Source organism: Propithecus coquereli, unplaced genomic scaffold (genome assembly GCF_000956105.1).
Source record: "Propithecus coquereli isolate 6110/MARCELLA unplaced genomic scaffold, Pcoq_1.0 Scaffold87, whole genome shotgun sequence".
Classification (NCBI taxonomy): domain Eukaryota; kingdom Metazoa; phylum Chordata; class Mammalia; order Primates; family Indriidae; genus Propithecus; species Propithecus coquereli.
The window spans coordinates 1861634-1880656 of record NW_012154951.1 but is presented as its reverse complement, the minus strand read 5'-3'; the positions used below and the strand labels follow the sequence as shown (position 1 = coordinate 1880656).

Here is a 19023-nt window from a genome sequence, read left to right as displayed (position 1 = left end):
AAAAACAGCCCCAGTGGCAAAAAAGAAATGAATGCATGGTGCCAAATGCCCACAGGGCTTCTCAGCATTTGTGCAGCTCCCTGGTAATTCCTTACAAAAATAGAAACAGTCAAAACTATTGTATCAAAATTAAAAGAGGAGTTGACTTTTCTGCTGGGGATTTGAAATTTGCATTTAGTTAAAACCAGTCAACTGAAACTTGGAAATAAGTTTCTTTGTTTCATCTCAATTTTACCATATCCATCCTTAATTCATTCATCTGTCATTCACTTATTAAGTCAATAAATGTTTACCAAGAGCTACCAAGTGTCAGGCACAGCCCTGGCTGCAGGGGCATAGCAATGAACCAAGCAGGGAAAGTCCCTGGGAGGGAACTGTCAATAAACAAGTACAGATATGTATATATCAGCTGGTTAGAGATGATGTAAAGAAAAAGAAATCAGGTAAGGGTTGAGATTGTCAGAAGATGCTATTTTATATAGAATGGTCAAGGAAGGCCTCACTGAGGAAGTATCCTTTGAGATGGGAGTTACAAAGAAAGGGAGAAAATTCTGAGGATATATGGGAAGAACGTTCCAGGCAGAAGGAACAGCAAGTGCAAAGACTCTCAGCTAAAAAGCATTTTTGACGTGTACAGGAAACAACAAGAAAGCCAGACTAGATTTTAATGAGCAGAAGGAGAATGGTAGAGCAGGTGGGAGAGAGTAAGTGGGGAACAGATCAGCCAAGGGTCTTGTAGACCATAGCAAGGACTTTGGATCTCATTCTGAGTGTGATGGAAAGCCATTAGAGGACATACCACCATGTGAAGACTGGACCACCAGGGAGCATGTATAGCAGGCAGATTACTTAGGAGGCTATTATAATAGTCCAAACAGAGATGATGGTGAAGTGGACTTAAGTGCAGTAGTAATGGAGATAGTAGGGAATCTGGATGTATTTCAGAGGAATTGATGTGAAAGTCTGATAGAAAGTGAAGAGTTGATGATGACTCCGAATTTCTTGGCCTGAGCAACTAGAAGTGTCACTTATTGGGGCTTTGAAGACTGTGAGAAAATTCTTCAAATTCCTTGAGAACATATTAAAATTTTATATGTCTATTGGAACTCCAAGTGGAGGTGTTTGACAGGCAGTTCAACATACAATTCTGGAGTTCGGGGAAGAGTTTTCAGTGGAGTGATACAAATGAGAATCATCAGCTTATAGACAGCTATCTAAAGCCACAAGACTGGGTGAGATCACCTGGGGAGTAAGCATGAATAAAGAACATTCATGGAGACTGAGTCCTGTATTTCAGTGTTCAGAGGTCAAGAAGATGATGAAGATACTTACAAAGAAGTTTAGAAGAATCTGCCAGGGAAGGAGGGAGAAAACTAAGAGAGAATAAATCATGCCTTGGAGGCCAAAGGAAGAAATTATATCAAGGAAAAAGGGAGCAACTGTGCCAATTGCTGCCTAAAGGTAAAGCAAGATGAGGACTCAGGAATTACAATTTTATTGGACAATTAGACGTTATTGGTATGTTCTTGCAAGAGCTGCTTCATGGAAGTGTTGGAAGCAAAGGCCACGTGGAATCTATTCAAGAGAGAATAGGGCAGTATTATGAATATTTTAGGGTTTTGAAGAAACTTCGCACACCACAATTAACCCAGAAGTGATAAACTCTTAGGCACACATTGCATTGCTAGTTTCAAAAGAGGTCCAAAAGTACATACACACACACACACACACACACACACACACACACACACAAATGAGAGGAGTGATTGCAGGAACTGTGGTGGCCAGAGTGGGAATTCTCAGGGCACAGGCCAGAATGCCCAGAACCTGAGTCCAAAATGCTAACAGTTAAGGCCATGGAAATAAAGAGTAAGAACTCGAGCAGCAGAAGGAAAAAATGGCAGCAAGCCAGGCTTGACCTACCAGTGGGGTTATCCTGAGACTGGAATATTAAAGTTGCATCATGACCCTTGAAACAGTAACAAGAAAAGGAAGTTGAATCTGAGACTGCATTGCGAGACAAAGCTCTTTGGGTGTTTCAGGAACATGGGGGCCCCTCAAATGCAAGCAGAAGCCAAGCCTTCTCTTTCCAGGTGCCTGACACACCAGCCAAGTCCCTTATCACTGATCATGATCCTGCGTATACTCCTACTTCAAGTCACTTCTGTTTTCACACCAAGTGAATGATGGAGTGCACCACTGAAGCTCTGCCAATTGGAAGGATTGCCCCATCTCCCCATTGTATGTTCTAGGGCTACCCCTAAGTGGGGCTGTAGGGAAGCAGCAGTCCATTTTCAGCTTGCATCTCCACACCCGTCTATCCATCACAGGTGCTCAATGCCCTTTTCAGGTCCTGCATCTAGGACACCAAAGGTAGGATAAGCTCTCCTATTTGAGACCTCCTCTGGGAAACTACCCTTGGTAACTAACTGGCATCTCTTAGCCTTTCATTTCCTCTGTAAACCACTTACTTCTATGATTACAATAGCACAGTTGGGCTTTTGTTATTGTTGGTTGGGTATTTGCTAATACATTCACTAGATGGTGAGCCCTTGAAGGCAAGAGGTATGTCTTTCTATTTTTTTTAAAGAAATGTTATAATAAATATAGTGGACACAGGTTCTGACTCCTAAATTTATTGGATGTAAAACTTTCAGAAAGTTTTTAAACTTCTCTATGCTTCCATTTCCACATCATTAAAATGTGAAAAATAATATCTATCTTACAGTATTGCTTTAAAAATTAGCAATAATATGCATATAACACTGGTACAGGCCTGGTGAAAAAAAACACTACACGACCCTTATGGCTGCTGTTATTATCTGAATCCCCGGAACCTATCTTTGCACATAGCACACAGTTATAGACACAATCTGATATTTACTGCATTAAATCAAAAGAAGAAATGTCACTTAAAATACCACGTTTGGGGGAAGATTGACAAATGGGTGAGAATCTGAAGGCGAATCTTGGCAGGGAAGCGGGTAAAGTCTTAAGTTTATTTGACAAAACTGTCATCACCTTAAGAGGGTTTATCCCTGCTACTTCATCCTGTGCAAGGCTTGTATGGCTGGATGGGGCTTGGTGCAAGGTGGAACCCTATTTTTGCAGCGATCATAGTTAAGACCAAAAAGGAACTGACGACCCCACCATCTAAGTTTGGAGAAGTGTCAGTAGTGAAAAGCAGCCACTTGCCCACAGAGCTTGATTCATTCAAGACTTTGGTTCACTGATCGCCACCACAACCTCTACCCTACTCAGCAGATCCGACTAGAATCCAGAGGGAAGAGCAGTCACCTTATAATAGTTTTGTGGAGCAGGAAGCAGCCTTTCCTCTCAGATTCGCCACGCCCTTCTATAATATTGAGGAGACCCAAATGTTCTCTCCGCCCCTGCTAAGTCAGGAACTGCAGATCATCTTTTGCCTGAAGGGCTGAGCAATGAGATTTTCAGAGTTCTCTATGCTGTGGAGACGTGGGACAAGGGGCAGCAGTAGGATGGCAGAAGTAAGGCGGGCGGTAGCATGGGGGCAGCTGCTCTCCCACACTATGCCATGGCAAGGACCTGGGGAGTGCCTGTAGGTCGACCAGATGTCGGTAGATAGACGAATTTAAGCCCTCTCAAAAGGGTCGCTTGATGAGTGAGGGGACCCTACAGCAAAGGACCACGGGGTGGTGGTTTGTTGGCTGTGGGCTGAAGTTGGAAGGCAGAGGTCAGGACTGAGCCAGGCGTCCTGGGCCAGCAGGATATGCAGGGCAGGTGTGAAGAGGGCTGTGCCATGAGCACCCACCACACAGAAGAGTGACAGCCAGCCGGTGAAGGGAAGTAGGCTACAGGGCTCTGAGGAAGCCTGCGAGAAGCCCCTGACCCTAAAACTATCCCTTTTTATGTGATAATAGTGAAATTCTAGTGATAGCTCATTGAGGAATTTGCAAATGTGGATTTCCATACAGGCAGCCCGAATTGTGAAAACAACTTGGTGAAAATTTTCCCCATTACGAATACCATCACGGGAGACTCTGATTAAATAGAGGTAATATATATTCTCCTTTTATAGAATTAAATTCAAAACAATTCAACAGAAATTTTTCATAGACAGTTCTCATATACATATGTGTGTATGTAGGTGTATGCGTATTAATATATATACATATATAAAAAAAATATATATATAAAGAGAGAGAAAGAATAAGAGTATTCACTTGCTCCTGGGTTTATTCCAAATTTTATGAAGTTTTGAAATTAAGCAAAAATATGATTTTCAAAAGTTGACAACTTATTTTTAAATCATATATATGATTAACCTAAGAAATATCTTTTCCAGTTGGAAGAGAATTAGAATAGTATTAACCCATCTCTACTTTTTGAACTGTGATTCCATGGACATGTCATTTTGTTTTTCTGAGATTATATCCTCATGAAAGAGTTGGAATGTAGACAGTGCTTCTAATTTATAGATTTATAGTCCCTTGGGGATGGTCCCTCCTAATGTCTCCTCCTTCCCATTCTGTTACTGCCACAAGGTACCCTGGAATCCACTTGCGAACTTCTCGTGGACATCCCAATGGATGCCCAAGTTGCCTACCTTGCATCTCTCTCCCACCAACCATTCCAATTTTTCTGGAAAAACCATACTGCCTGCACGTGGTGCACATGGTTTGGATGGAACTTTCTTCCCCCACTGAGTCCAGTTGTAGACACAAGACTTCTTTCTGGTCAGTCAGTATTTTCCAAAACTAAAGTCACACTGATTAGACTGAACCAAAGTTGGACGCCTGAGCCAAGTTGTCTAATCAGAGCTGAGCCAAGCAGTGGCCAGAGAAAGCGAAGGAAGTTTCTACGTTTCCTCTTGTTCCTCATCTAGAGGATGCAAGCCTGGATCTGCTAGCGGCCACAAGGACAGAGCCTGGAAGTTGAAGAAAATTCTTAGAAAAGCACAGTCAAGAGATGGAAAATAAATAGATCCTTTGGAGCCTCTGAGTCCTTCTAATTTGAAGAACTATCCTTGGACCTTTCAGTCACATAAGCAAATAAATTTCTTTGTTTCTTAAACCGTTTTCTGATAAGTTTTTTGTAACTGAAAGAGGCTGAATAATTATTGAATAAAAGGTTGGATTATAGGTTTAATTATTGAATAAATAGGTTGAATAATTATTCAGTCTAACACAAAGTGTCCAAATAATTTGATAATATATGTAGATAATGTACTAAATAAAATATAAATTGGAGTAAAATTTTTATAAGTGTTTTTATTAGGATTTTCTCAATCAACATATAGTAAAAGTATAACTAGAAAATTTCAGCAGTCCCTTCAAATTCTAAAACTTTATGATGTTTAAGAGCTTTTGCATCACATAAATCAAGGTATAAACCTGCACATAAAATGATGGTACAGAGGACATTTGTCCTTAGAGATTAATAAATAAGCAGCTGTGTTTCTTTGTCTGATATTGTGAAATGTGATAACTTTGAGACAATGATGTTACATTTTGGGTTTTGCAGATTAGAGACATGGAAATCAGGTTGTGAATTCTGTATAAGACCAAAAAAAATTAAAATCCAAAGGATGTCTTTTTTTTTTTTTTTTTGATCCTTCCTTTGGTACTAATGGAGATTTCACACTGGGTAATATAAATCACCAATGTGCTAATTAAGCTATCCTTTCCACTTTAAAGTCTTTTTGTGCTTCCCTCAAAGAGATAACAAATGGAACATCATCATTTTCCTGAGATCTGAGATCAAAACGTCCACAGGCAATATACAGTTGTAGTGATACAATAGCCAGCCAAAAATAAATAAATAAAGCTTTAAATATCACCTACCACAAAACTTGGAATATAAAATGTGAAATGTGTGGAGGCATGACTAATGGGGTGATTTCTATTTTTTCAGCAACTGAACACCCAGTCCATGAACCAAGCACATATAATACTTAGAAAACAGTCTTAGAGAAAACTGACAGATATATAGGGTATTTTATCTTGCATTATGTGATTTGTAGAAGTAATCTCAACTGGAAGTACTTCAAAGGAAGGCATTAAACAAGTGTAAAATAACTAATCTACAAGTATTTATTAAGCGTTTGCTATGTAGCCAGCCAAATCCAAGGTGATTGAGGAGGAAATAAGAAAGTGAAATTGAAAGACCCTGTTGAGAGTAACCTGCTGACTGTGTCCCGTCTTTCAGCCTCTGCCCCTTCAAACCACTACACACGTGGCTCCCGGGGTGATTGGTTGAAAGCACATTCTGATTCCCTTCGCTCTCCAGCTTGAGCATCTGCAGTGGCTCCTTGCTGCCTACTACACACATTCTGGATCTCTCTCCGTCAGCATAACATAGTCCCAGCCTAGCCACTGAGCCTCATCTCCCAGTACCCTCCTTGGAGTGACAATAGATGCAGGTTAGCATTTTTATCTGAGAGGAAACTGATTCTAGAATGGCTATGACAGTGATGACAACAACAGCAATGGAGAAGGGGAAAAGAGAAGGAAGCAGAGGAGACTAACATTCTTTGATTGGTTGCCACGTGCTAAGTATTACCCACTTGCTAAGTATTTAACAATGACAAGTCTCACTATAAACCTATGAGATGAGTACTATTATCATTCTCATTTTTTTCCTATTGAAGTGAGATTCACCGAACATAAAAAGTAACCATTTTAAAGTGAACAAGCATTTAGTGTATTTACAATGTTGCGCAACCACCACCTCTATCTAGCTCCCAAATGATTCATCACCCCAGAAGGAAACCCCATATCCATTAAGCAGTTATTGCCCAATTTCTCCTCTACCCAGTCCCTGGCAACCACAAATCCACAAATCTGCATTCTGTTTCTACATCATCCCCATTTTAAAATGAGGACACACAGCCTAAAAGAGATTAGGCTACTTATCCCAAGTCTCACTGCTAGGAATAATGGATCCTGGATTCTGTCTTCTTCCTCAAAACAACTAGGCTATGAGGCTTTTGCAACACAGTTCCTTGAAGAGTGAGATTACCATGAATACAGGGGTTAGAGAGAGGTTGAATGATACATTTTGGGGACCTACTAACTATAAAATAGGTCAGCCCCCAGGTACTCCCCACCCCAAAGAGACAGCCTGCAATGCGCTAAGGAGGCTTCAGTGGCCGCTGTCATTACCCTGAAGACCCCAAGAGCTTCCTTTCTAACCAGCCTTGGTTCTCACCAGATAGGTATTCATGAAATAAGCGTGGAGCACCTACTATGAGCCCAGTGTGTGGTTCCCAGTCAGCTAAAATCATACACTGCTGAATATTTTGTGCCTTTAAAACTTCAAAGAAGGGACCAAGTTCAAGACAAAATATAAGCCTTTACGTGCTATACTCAGAAAAATAGGTCATTTTGTTTCTCTCACGGAGGTTCTCAGTTCTTTTAAAGAATATAGTATGAATATTACAAAATATCTTTTATAGCAGATGTAAGTAACTGAAACTATAATATGCAATATTTATATTATATAATATAATATATAAAATTATACATTATTATTATTATATATTATATAATAATAATATATTATATAATACATTATACTTAATATATGTAATATAGTATTACATATTATAGTCATTTAATAAAAATATAGATATAATGTCATGATACACAAGTGGTCATACAAATTAACTATGAGAGTGTGATGTTCTGAGACATCTCACTTGACCGTGGTCTGAATGAACCATTAGAATAGCTGTCCAACTTATGCCCCAACTCCCACCATTGCTACCCGTATTAGTCAGGGTTCTCCAGAGAAACAGAATCAATAGGGTGCAGGGGAAGGCTTAGAATGAGAATGAGGGAGAAAGAGTCAGAGATAGAGAGAGAGGAGTTGGTTTATTTTAAGGGATTAGCTCACGTTATTGCAGGGACTAAGAAGTCCAAAACCTTCAGGGAAGATTGATGATGCAGCTCAAGTCCAAAGCCAGTCTGGAGGCAGAATTCCTTCTTCCTTCCGAGACCATAGTATTTTTCTCTTAAGACCTTCAACTATTGGAAGAGTCTCATCCACATTATGGAGGGTAATCTGCTTTAATCAATGTTTACTCATTTAAATGTCAGTCACATCTAAAAAATACCTTCATAGCAACATCTAGACTGGTATTTGATCAGACATCTGGACACCATAGCCAAGTTGATAAATAAAATTGACCATTGTGCTGCCTGTTATGGACCAAATTGTGTCTGCCCAAAATTGATATGTTGAAGCCTTAAGCTGCAATGTGACTGTATTTGAGGCCTTAAAGGAGGTAATTAAGGTCAGACGAGGTCATAAGAGTGGGCTCTAATCCAATAGGACTGCCGTCCTTACAAGAAGAGAGAGGGACACCAGGATGCTCGTGCACAGAGGAAAAGCCATGTGAGGGCACAGTGAGAAGGTGTCATTCCCAAGCCAAGGAGAGAGTTCTAATCGGAAACCAATCCTGTTGGCACCTTGATCTTGGACTTCCAGCCTCCAGAACTATGTTTAAGCTGCCCAGTCTGTGGTATTTTGTAACAGCAGGCCTAGAAAACGAACACACTCCCCAAATCTCTTCCTAGTGGGGCAGCTGGAGATCCACTTAGAACATAAATCTAATTCTGTCCTTCCCTGGGGTGCTCAGCTCACTGTTCTCACCTGCACTGCTCCCCTCACCCATGCCACTCCAGCCACAGTGGCCACTTTGCTGTCCCTGGGCCATGCCAGGGCAGACCCCAACTCAAAGATTTTGTTCTGGTGCTTCCCTCTGCCTGGAAGCTTTCCCCCAGATGTCTGCACTGTTTCCACTCTCAGCCCCTACAAGCCCCTACAAGCCCTCAAAAGACCCTACCAAATAGGACAGGTGAAGAACCAGCCCTTTACCTTCACCCCTGCACTCTGTTCCCAGTGTCTCTGGTCCCCAGTCCCTGCTCTTCCTCATTAATTCCCATGAGTAAGTGCCATTATTATCCCCATTTCACAGATGAGGAAACAGAGGGACAGAAGGTTTAATTACCTTGTCCTTGCTCACTAAGGCCAAAAGTGGAGGGACCATGAGTTGAACCCAGGCTACCTTACTCTAAGACCACCCCTTAGACTTAACTACCGACTTAGACTGTCTCCATGTGTTTTGGGGGAAAAAAGGAAATGCTACTTTCACAGTAAAGACAATGCATGAGGCATAGCCCATGCCCTGAACCTTTTGTACACTGTTCCTTTTATTTAAATTAACAAATGAAAAATTGTATCTATGTATGGCATACAGCATGATATTTTGTTATATGTATACATTATGGAATGGCTAAATCAAGCTAATTAACATATGTATTTCCTCACATACTTATTTTTCATGGAGAGAATGCTTAAAATCTACCTTCTTAGTGATTTTCAAGATTACAATGCATTGTTATTAACTATAGTCACTATGTTATACAATAATAGATCTCTGGAACTTACTCCTCCTATCTAACTGAAGTTTTGTATCCTTTCACCAACATTTCCCCACCGCATCACCCAGCCTCTGATAACCACAATTCTACTCTTTTAATACTTTATCAAGAGATTGGTATATTCACCAATTACCAATTGTGGTACCTGGGGAATGTACAGAGAATGTTAGTTTGCGTGGTGTTGGGGGAGGAGGCACATTTTGCCTGCTGCAGTGGGTAGTTGGTGGAGCTGGCAAATACAAGGGCCAAGTGCAGAGGTCATCCATGAACATCAGAAGTTATAAGATACAGCAAGGGGAGGAAGGCAGAAAACTGTAGTAAAGAAAAAGAGATTTTGCCTATTTGACAATTTTGCTTTGTCTATGAGGCATGAGCTATAGGATGCACAGGCTAAAATATGAGAAGAGACAGACTCTGCAAAAACAAGCATGCATTATAGCAATCCTCAGATGGGATGATCCTCCTGAGAATTTTGTTATGTTCTAGCTAATTAGCTAAATAGATAATTCATTTTACTCTTGAGAATCCAGTTTTCCCTGAGGGGGAAAAATATTCAAGGTCTGCAAAAAGAGAGTCCCAGATTACTGCAAGTGTTAACTAAATACCAGACATCCATCCTTGAGGGCTTGAGCCCAGCAAGGACAAAGCAAAGATAAATTATCTGGCTTTGGGAGTAGCCACTCCCCTCAGACTTCCCTTCAACCCCTTCCATCTAATTTCCCTGTCCCCTCCCCCAGCATTTAGGCCCTGGAGGTAACTCATGCTAAGGGAATGCAGATCCTACAGTGAATTCCTTTTGTGACTGCCAAAATATACAGTAGGGAGAATCAGGCAGTATGATGTGGGCGGAACACGGGGAGAACAAAAGGCATGCCCAGAAATCAGCGAACTAGAAAAGCATAACCTGTGTAAAAATGGGTGAGAGCAGACAACTGCAGAAATCCTCTTGAACCATACTTTCTGCCAGTACAGGTCATGACTGGCCAGAGCGGAAATGAAGATGTGGCCACACCCAAAGACAGAATGCAGTAAGAGGCAGGAGAGGTTCAGCCAGAAAAACAGGAAATTGGGCAATTTGTCAACATATATCCAGCACATCCAGGGACTTAATGCCCTAGGCATCTAGAACAATATTTTGTCCCCCCAAGTAGAAATACTCATATATTAGAGATGAGTGCATCAGGCTATGAGATTTCAATGCTGTTAGTCCTAACCCTGCCATGACTATCTGGCCACTTTTTAATCTTTATTTTTTTGTTTCCCTTGTAGACTTCTTCCAGAAAGACACTATATGTTGCCTAATTAACATAAATATCCTATGTCCTTGACAGTTTTATTTTAAATCATAAATTAATAAATTGACATTTTACTTTATGATAATGACTTACAGGTTGCTAGATATGAGTTTATTTCATAAGAAACTGATATAGTCTAAGAATGCTGAAAGCACCTTAGTTTCTGAACAAGGCTGAGAAGCAGGGCTTAAGCCACAGAAATGTTCTCCAAAGGGCATTGCCCAGCTGTCTGGCTGGACTCTCTAGGTATCATCCCTTTCATTCATGCCTTTCAACTTGTAATAGCAGTTCAAGTCACGGAGTCAATTTCATTGCAAAGGATAGGCGAGCCCTTTGTATTTGAAATATTGTGACTACTTCATTCAAAGTAGCCAAAAGTCAAAACACCATACAGAATCTACGAGGTCTAGTGATCCCATAATTTCACAAGTGATGACAAATTGTCCAAAATGACTTGTTTATGGTTATGTCTTTTTGTCAAAAATAGAACCCAGGATTCTAAGTCTAAGCTTTTTTAAATCTAAGCTTTAAGTCTAAGATTCTTTTCTTCTGCATGACAAGGGTTCCCCAAAACCATTAAAATTATCACCGTATCCAAAAAAAGCCATGTCTCTAATATTTTTTGCATGCAGTTATTCATTTTTTGTTTGCAGAGATAGGGTCTCGCTATGTTGCCCAGGCCAGTCTCAAATTCCCGGCCTCGAGCAAAGCTCTGGGATTACAGCAGTGAGTCAGTGCACCCAGCCCACGCATTCAGTTACTCTAAGTGCATTAAATTTCCAAACATAGTCGATCCCCATCCATACCCTCCCTCCACCAAATATTGAACAAATTTTTATTGTATTTCAAAGATAAAGTACTCAGACTAGTTTTTAACCAAATTACAATCGCCCTTATGGGTTACCCATTTCCTTACAATAGTAATCATAAGATTTATACAAAATTTCAATATAGATCAAGTGAAATCTTAATAAATTGCAAACTCAGTGTGAGTTCTCATTTTTACATGACACACAGTAAGTTACTGATAATGTCATGGACAGTCAAGTGCTATTTTTTCTTTCTTTTTTTTGGGGGGGGGTTATCAGAAAATTTTACTGTTATTTCCATTGAAGAACTGGCTTACATTCTCTTATTGGATGAAGAAAGTTAGGCAGCCCATAGTATTTTTCTTTTTATTGTGGCTGATAGGTGACTCAGAAGTAAACACAAAGCTCAGTCACAGAAATTGTGCTTGACTAGGGTTGAGGTACATTCACACCATTCTCTGGGCCAGCCATGCTGGGCTCAAGCCACATTCAGGCAGACCTGTCAGGGAAGACACCATGCAGGCGTCATGTGGAGTGGGGAGTCTGGTAATAGGTCAACTCTGCCACATCTGAATGAGCTAACTAGAATCTTAGTGAGATGAAAAGCCAGGAGATTAAAATAAATAGTGTGTCAGACTGGAGAGAGAAACTACCAACATATAATAGGAGTGAAAAAACATGTTGGCTAGAGACAGTAAAACCTAGAGAAGAAAGGAGTTAGTCAGGACAGCAATCCTGTGACCTCAACACAAGCACTTTGCCATCTTGCTTGTTAGTATATTGATCAATTTCCCAGACAGGCTGAGATTCCTAAACAATCATGTTCCCTTAATTGTGCATGTTTGTTACTAATCTGCCCAATTTTATATATTAGTTTTAAATCCCATCCACTCCCATATGAAAGCAGGTAGGACAGAGTATAAAGTACCCATTCAGAAACACATAATGATTTGCAAGAAGTAACGTAGTGTACAAACTATATGTGGATGGGCTAACACCACCTTTCTTTAAAACTCTGACTCTCCTCCTCACTCAGGGCAGTCATATGCCTGGAGCGTTGAGGAAGAACATCAAGAAGGCAAGTGTGGCTGAAGTGGAGTGAGGGAGACAGCAATAGGAGATGAAGTGCAAGAGTTTGAATAAGAAGGGAACTATGTAGGGCCATGTTAGTCAGTTAAGAGTTTTCACTATTACTCTATGTGAGATGGATAGGCTTTGAAGAGCTCTAAGCAGAACATTTATAAGATACGACATGTTTAATAGGATAACTCTGGCTGCTGTAAAATGGATAAATATGACCAGTTAAGAGCCTATTCATGAATCCAGGAAAAGATGCTTGTGGCTTTAACCCAGGTGTTTTGCAGATTAATTGTCTGAGAGTGTACAAAATAAAGACAAGAAACAAAAATGACTCCAAGATTTTGAGATGGAGTAATTGGAAACCTGGAGCTGCCATTGGATGAGATGCTGTGCCATGGCATTGGGTATCCAGAGAGGAACATGACATGGTGGCACTGAGAACTCACAATCTAGAAAGGCAGATGACCAAGTAAAAGAATGTCAGTAAAAGCAATAGCAATTTCTTGGACACTTACTTTGTACCAGGAACTGAACTAAGTAGTCTACAAACATGACAAAATTCAATCTTCGTAATGCCTTAATAAGGTGGATATGATTAGCCCTATTTAATGATGAGAAAACCGAAGCTTGGCAGAGTGAAATGCCTTCTCCAAGATGTAAGTGCTGAAAGATAGAGGATTAGATTGGTTTGCAGACATATCTATATAACTTCAAACTTGTGCTCTTAACTATTATGCTTTAGTCTAACTCTGGCTAAACCTAATCCGAGGAAATAAGGTAGGCAGGATATATGAAGCAGGCCCATATAACTGAGTACAGGGAGCAGTTTACCTGTGACAGAATGATTGCATGATCACTTTTAACCCATAAAACAAGAAGGATGGACTCAATGATTTCAATGGCTCCTTCCAGCTCTAAAAGCCTATCATTTTAAAACATGGTGCTGCTTCTCTTCACTAAAGTGAAAATCATTTTTATCCCTTAAGATTGAGCGGTATATAACACAATTCTCTTATTTATACAAAGCTATTCCAAGCCAGGTTGAATGGTGCATTACGGGTAAAAGTAAAACAGTGAACACAGAAGGGTCAGTGAGGAAAAGGAAAGGGCACATTGAGGAAATGAAGGCATGATCATAAAGGAAACAACAGAAATAAAAATGAGGTTCAAAACACTATCGTTCTCCAGAGAACGGAAGAAGTTTTACATCTTTTATACTGAAATACCTTCATTGTTGACTAAAATGTTCAGTGACAACTGAAAACATATCTTGCCTGTTAACAGAAACTTTAATTTTCATAGTCTTGCTTGCTCCGGATCCTAGTGTAGAATATCACACCTTCAATTTATCACAATCGCAAAATCATATGAACATATTTTCCCCCAGAGAGATCACAAATCCTGCTCCTCCAGAAACAGACAATACGATATATTCGTGTTTGTCTTCTCTTTGGGATATGTCTGTAAGATTAAAGTAAAATTTGGCTTAAATTTAAGGAATCATAAAAACAACTTTGGTTTTAATTAGGATGTAACAAGCAGTGTGCTTCTCATCATTGTCATCACTAAATTTACAACAGCCATCCATACATATAAGTCTCTGTAGCAGGAGGCAGCTATGGGGATATGGCACTTATTTGCTGATGCTGAAAGCAAATGAAGTTACAGTGTAAAGATACCAAAGTGTGTGATTAGCATGAACAGAAAAGGAAAGCTCTAAACTCCCCTTCTTAAATTGTGCCTCATGATGAGTGTCAAGTCCAGAGGGCAGAACTGAGAGCCCCTTTTTTTTATTTTATCCTCCTTTGGATGCTTTCATATACTGTCATTTATATAATGACATTGCAAAAATCATGTTTTAAGCTTTAAAAAGCATGTAAAACTGCAGCCAAGATCATAATGAATGTGTTCAATATTTTAAAATATAAATAAAATGGAAGACTTTGACCTATATATTAATACCACCATTGCCACTAAATAACGTCCTAGGAATTGCTAGGGGAAATGGCATTTGTTCATTATAATGGCTATTGTTTTCTTCAAATACATATTAAACACAAAACCACAATAGAAGTCTCAAAGGGCATGAACAGACACTGCATAGAAAAAATTCAAATAACTAATAAATATATAAAACATTTAGCCTTCTCTGTAATTAAATGTAAATGAAAATAACAAAAATATACATGCAAATATATGCGTCATATCAAATTAGCGAAGTGTGTGTTGTGTGTATGTGTGTTTTAAAGAGAACACTCAGTATTGATGAAGCTGTGGCAAAATGAGTATCTTAACAAATGTTAAAAAATTAATTTCTAGAAATCAACTTGAAAATGTAAGTATCTAAATGATTTTGAAAGTACATACTCTGACTCAGCAATTTTCCGTCTAGGACTATATCCTAAGGACATAAATAGAAGCTGGGTCAAAAAAAATATTCTCCTAAGATTTATCATGATTTTAGATAATCCATTAGTGTGAGCACAAGCATCTAATTCTCCCAATTTCCATATTTCCATGGAACATTTCAAAAAATATACAATAAGTAAAGCCTACATTAACTCTGGAAACCATAATGGATTTGCTCCATTTGCCAAAAAATGTAAAGTTTCCGGTTTGCCTGCTTGAGAGAGAGGGAAGATGACACCAGGTTGAAGGAAGAACAGAGGACAGATCAGTGAGGACAGGAAGTAGAGAACACCCTCGTGGAAGGAGGAAACCAACAGCAGGAAGATCACAGCCTGGAATCCTCCCAATGAAAAGAAAAATAAATATACCCTTGAAAAGATACTACTTCTCATAAGAAGAGAACTACTCCTAAAAATTATAGAAAATGCTTCACTCTAAGAGAGATTTATTACAAGAAAAGCATGCATGTTTAGAAAATTTTTGTCCTTTCGTCTCAAAAATATGTGAATACTCATTGTATTCATAAAACTAAAGTAAGTAGTCATAAAATCAGGAAAGAACACATATGGAGAAAAAAAAATTACCGAATTAAAAATCACCATGGTGGCAGAGATCATAAAACTGGCCATAGCTAAAAATCAAATTAGTAAAGTGGACAACAGTGTTGGAAATCTGTCCAGATCTCACAGAATGGTAAAAGGATTTAAATATAAGAGAAAAAGAAAAGATTCAGAAAATCCAATAATCTGTTTGTAAATGTCTACAGACTTCTCTTCCACAACACTAAGGTTCAGAATAAAATGGAGCAAACCCTTAATTAGAAAAAGAAAGAGGAGGAGGAGGAGGAGAGGACGAGGAGATGGAGAAGAAGAAAAATTTCAGACACACACAAGTTCCTATTTATGTGCAAAGGCAACAGAACTGTATTGTCAAACAACACATTTCAGAAATGTTCTGAAAACATTACACCTGTAAAAAACTCTTCCTGAAGTCTTTTTCAGAAAGGTTATCTATGATTTCACAATGACTCAACATAAATGAGAACACCAGGCTGAAGTACCTCTTACAAACTGAGTCTTTTTCACCTCTGAGACCCACAGACAGTCTAAGTTCCATGCAAACAATGCTCCACAGATAATAAACAGAACTTTTTAGTTTTCTCTTTAGTATTAGAAGATCAAAGCCCTCAAATGAGTGATTTTCAGTGCTATGTACACATTAGAATTTCCTAAGGAACATGTAAAATCCCCAGTGCCCAGGTAATACCCCTAGACATTTAAGACATTTAAATTATTAACAGAATAACAGGGGATAGAACCCAGGTTTCAGTAGTTTTTAAATCTCCCTGGGTGATTCCAATGTATAGCCAAGACTGAGAAGCAGCTCTTTGCTCTACAAAGAGTAGAAAATAAATTATAAAAATGGAGCAATCTATGGGGTAATATTTTCTCCCTAGTCAGAAGGTGAAATTTTTCATTTTAATATTTTTAATTTGTCAAATTTATTGCTTTTCCAGCTAAGATTCTTTTTAAATACTTGCATGCCATACTAAATGGACAGTTTGAGGTTTGCTAGCTGATCACCCTTTTTGTCTCCAAAGCAATGATTTGGGAAAGTTGTTTCCATCAAAGACCTCTTCTGTACTATATTTCTTCCTCAGAACAGAATAATCTGAAGGATATTTGAAGAGCATAATTTTAAACGGCATTAATTTCACAGTCAACAAATGAAAAGTCAACATACACAAAGAAACTTCAACCAATTGAGGAAATAGCCAGGTCCCCAGATTGCATAGCAAAGGAAGATTTAAAGATCATGAAAGTAGTTTGTATGTTTATTAATATAATAATGAAAGAAAACATTAATTATCTGGGGTTGTAGTCTACTCCAGGTCAAAGTGGCTTTCAGTGTTATGTTAAGTACCTAGGGAGGAACCTCAATACTTCAGGTAACTATGGTAGCTTTTGGATCAGTGAGCTGAAGGAGGCATTACATGTATTAGTGGGATTCTAACACGCTTGTCTCCGAAGTATGTGAAAGAAAGACAGAGAGATCATATCCATAAAGCCGCCAATGTCATGTTTTTGACATAAGCCAGAGAATTCAGACCAAAATGTTAGGTTCATAATATGATACCAGATCTACCCTCAAAACTGTTTGGTACAGACATTTATTTATTAATGTTCTCTACTGTACTGAAGGAGACTTTCAAATCAAACAGTCTGTGATTAATTGGGGCAAGACTTGACTTTAAAGAATTAAATGTGTTTACCTATAATTGCATAAAGTCTCCATTTTATAATTCATGCTTTTGTCATCAATGAGAATTAAGAGATTCAATTCTAATGCAAAAATATTTATCTCAACAGTTTAATGAAATAAAGCCAACACATATGATCTTGAGCTCAGAAGTTATATTAACTTTCAATACCAGAAGAGAAGTGAACCAAAGATAAGCAACTAACTTTTTATATGCTGTAATCTTTCATGTCACAAAAGCCAAGTCAGAGCTTAAATCTGGGGACAAAAGTAGGATATAGCTAGAAGTGGTGTTCTGCACCATATTCTTCCTGCTAGGCATAAAGTTAAGTATTACCAGTAGGTTGGCAGCATTGTGAGCCCTCATGACTTCAGACTTCTCTAATGTGGAATTTCTGAGAATTTCATCTGGGCTTTGGCTAAAACTCCCAGAATTTAGGATTAGAAGGTGATCACATCCAGACAGCAGCTGTGCCTTCCATATTTCTGTATCCTTCCCCCACCCTGCCCCCACCAAAGCAAGTGCTCTGTGAGTACTCAATAAATAGTAGATGATTTCACACACTTGTGGAATGACCCTCCCACATGGGGCAGACATCCTCCTAACAACATCTTTGACAGATGGGAGTCTAGCATCTGCTTCTCTGCCATCTATTGACAGGTCTCTAATGATCTCCTGAGGACACTCATTCCTTTCCTGAGCCGCTCTAATTGTTAGAAAGTTCTGTCTTATGTTGAACTAAAAATTGCTTTCGAGTAATGGGCCCCCACTGGCCTCTACAACACAAAATGAACCTTTTTAGTGTTTTACCTAATAGTTCTGAAAAAAATTTAACAAAAACTAACAGCCTTCTCCATATATGAGATCATCTTAGATCCTGTCTTCTGGGTATGATTTAGATTGTGAATATTAATGTTAATATTCAATAATGCCCAGGATGGAAGATAATATTTCAGATATAAACTGAGAGTGATATTATCACATCTTAATGTAGGCAAATTTTTAACAACTATAACACATATGATTGCCTCCATGAAGCATATTCAAAAATTTCTACCAGGATTCTAGTCTTGAATACTTCCAAATTTCATTTCTAAACAAAGAATCTGATCATGTCACCTCTTTGCCCAATATTCTTCCATAATTCCCAAAACTTTCATTAAACCAACAAAAATGGCATGCCAGGAACTATTCTACGTCTTGGAGTACCAAGAAAGGGAGTAAGATCCTGATCCCTTTTGTCACAGAGTTTATCATTTATGGAGGTACATCAGGGAACCAGTAAACACATAAAGAATACAATTTCAGCTAAAGAAAAAAATTAAATCCATTACCCAGCGTGAGTTGATTTTTGTGAGAGGTGAAAGGTGTGGATCCTGCTTCAGTCTTCTACATGTGGCTATCCAGTTTTCCCAGCACCATTTTGTGAATAAGGATTCTTTTCCCCAGTGTATGTTTTTGAATGCTTTGTCAAAGTTTAGGTGGCTATATGAGGATGGTTTTATATTTGGGTTCTCAGTTCTGTTCCACTGGTCAATGGCTCTATTTTTGTGCCAGTACCAAAATGTTTTGATTACTACAGCCTTATAACAAAGTTTGAAGTCTGGTAAATTGATACCTCCTATTTTGTTTTTATTGCCTAGAATTGTTTTTTCTATGCGGGGTCTTCTGTGGTTCCATACGAAATGTAAAATTAATTTTTCTACATCTGTGAAGAATGATGTTGGTATTTTAATAGGGATTGC

At 38.8% G+C, this 19023-nt stretch overlaps 1 protein-coding gene across 1 annotated transcript in view; it reads right to left on the bottom strand.

The window, feature by feature from the left end:
• LOC105826249 (cytosolic beta-glucosidase) overlaps positions 1-19023 on the bottom strand; it is a 126432-nt gene that overhangs the window by 20256 nt on the left and 87153 nt on the right. The window lies entirely within an intron of this gene.